This window comes from Limulus polyphemus, unplaced genomic scaffold (assembly GCF_000517525.1).
Source record: "Limulus polyphemus unplaced genomic scaffold, Limulus_polyphemus-2.1.2 Scaffold2776, whole genome shotgun sequence".
NCBI classification, from domain to species: Eukaryota; Metazoa; Arthropoda; class Merostomata; order Xiphosura; family Limulidae; genus Limulus; species Limulus polyphemus.
Window position 1 is genome coordinate 57,581 of NW_013668386.1, and position 2,352 is coordinate 59,932.

Genomic DNA, 2,352 nt, shown 5'->3' on the forward strand with positions numbered 1-2,352 from the left:
ATTTAACAGCAAACAGACAACAATTCCACCCGTTCATCCCCTATAATAATGATCATTCTGGGATAAACTGTTGAATAATTGGGCTATTTTAGGCCCTAATCCTTAAATCCACCTCTGTTTATGAGGTATTTTAATCAACAAATATTTCTAACAAAGACCCCGAAGCAAATGTTACATCCATAGTAATTTTTTGGAATACATCTATATATTCTACTAATTACTAAAACGTTACCGTGAAAGTATTTTAGCGTTACATCTAACAGAATACTTTTATTTTTGTCACTAAGCAATCAACAGTAGCACCAAACACAGCTGCCAGCTTTGTGAGTGATGCGGGAGCTTGAGCACTCCCAAAATTTATTGATGCAGGTGTTGCTGAACACCCTGAGACTGTACAAAAAATTCACCCAGTACCCTCAACCATTTGGAAAAGTTGGCACCAATGATTTCAAATATTATCCAAGTGTAACTCGAGGGAAGATGATACAAGACTGAAGATGTCCTTGAATTGTCAGCTTACCTCCAAACAATCTTATCTAGTATTCAAAAATTCCTGATAAAACACTTATTCTTATGAACAAAGAAAGTTAGCCAAATGAGATTATCGCACGCTTCACGCAAAATGTTACAGATTCCTTTAAATTGTTAGAATTGAAGATAACTTTGACTTTTACAAAACGTATAAAAACTTGACGGTTTACCAAAGAATTGCAACATTTAAAAAACACGCAACAAACTTGTTCAAAGGTAAGGACGTTCCACCCCCACCCCCCCAAAAAAAGAAGGAAATTCACGTTTTGATACCAAAAGTTCGACTTACAAGTATTTGTCGGGCATAGCGTGGCCTAGTTGTTAGGATACTCGGATATTTGAAATCAAGAGTCCGCGAGTCGCGGCCCGTTGTTGTAAAAACGCAATCCACGTTTTCGATGCATTATAGGAGTGACAGTCAAGTCCCAGTATTCGGTTAGACAAGAGTAGCTCAGGAGTTGGTGGTAAATGCTTCTGACTAGTTGCCTCTCCTTTAGTCTGTCAATTCAAAATTAAGGCGCGAAAGGTCCGAAAGAAAAAACTATTTCGTCAGGGTACAATACAATATATAAAATATGATAAGTACAACTAATAAAAAATGACACTTATTGGTTAATAGAATTCGAAGAATTATAAATATTACAGTGTCGTCAGAAGATAGCGAAGCATTGAAAGCCGAAAAAACAATAAACTTGAAATCACGTTGGACTGCAACTGCGTTTTTCTCCGCATTCTTCTTAATTTGTCTATTACGCATGTCAAGGTCTTTACAATTAGCATATCAGTAGTGATAATCAACGCCGTTATTCGGTTTAAGAGCCAGATAAACCATTGTGGTGGCAGGTGCTACTGGATAGCTGCATTCTTTCTGGTTAGTAGTTAAAAATTAAGAAAGGTTACATTTGAATCTTAGAAAATTCTATCATGCCGTCTAGACCACGTGCGTATAAGATAAGGTGCTTTTCGGGATGAAAATTTTAATTCTTCTACCTTTTCACAATATATTTGAGCTAAATATCTCATGTATAATTAATTTAAATTTCTGAGCTTGGTTTTAAGCCATCATCAACTGACGTGTTTATTACATATTAGAAGTGACTAGAACAGACCTATGATTGTACTCGTAGTGAATCCAAAACATTATTATAGTTATTTGTAACTAGTCTAAATTTTTGAACAGATCTAACGAAGTAGTCGAACACATTTAACATTTCACCAGTAATGTTTTGTAAATATACCAAGTGGAATATCTTTTTAGGTCTTCTGTTCTTTCTATCTATTAACTCCTTGACCTCTACTAGGTTATTGATACTGTTACGTATCTGTTTGTTTCCGGTAGAAATTCTTTCCGAGGATCTTCAGCGATACAAGTCCTTTCTTGATTAAACCAGCTTATTCTTCCTCAACACAAACTTTTAGTACACAGAAGTTCCACAATCAGTACGTTTCTCGTCACTTTAAACGTAACAACTTTTATAATAAATCACAGCGATTCACAATCTATCTCCGCTGGTTTTTTTCTGCCAGGCTTATATACTAACGAAGAGGCATCCCCAACATTCGCGGACTTTCCCAATAATTCGAGAAACATCTCACGCACGCCACCAGCGTCACGTGACTTCAGCTGTCGTAACACTGCCCCTTCCTTAGTATTGTTCGTCCCGAACAATAGCCATTTACATTAAACCAATAGATAATTAACAGTAACTTAATTAAATGTACAGAATTTACAAACACAAAATTAAAATACAACAAAGTCTCTTAATTTTACAGGTCTCCATCTCATTGGCTTCTGCTTCACGTGGGATTCATCTGCTCCAT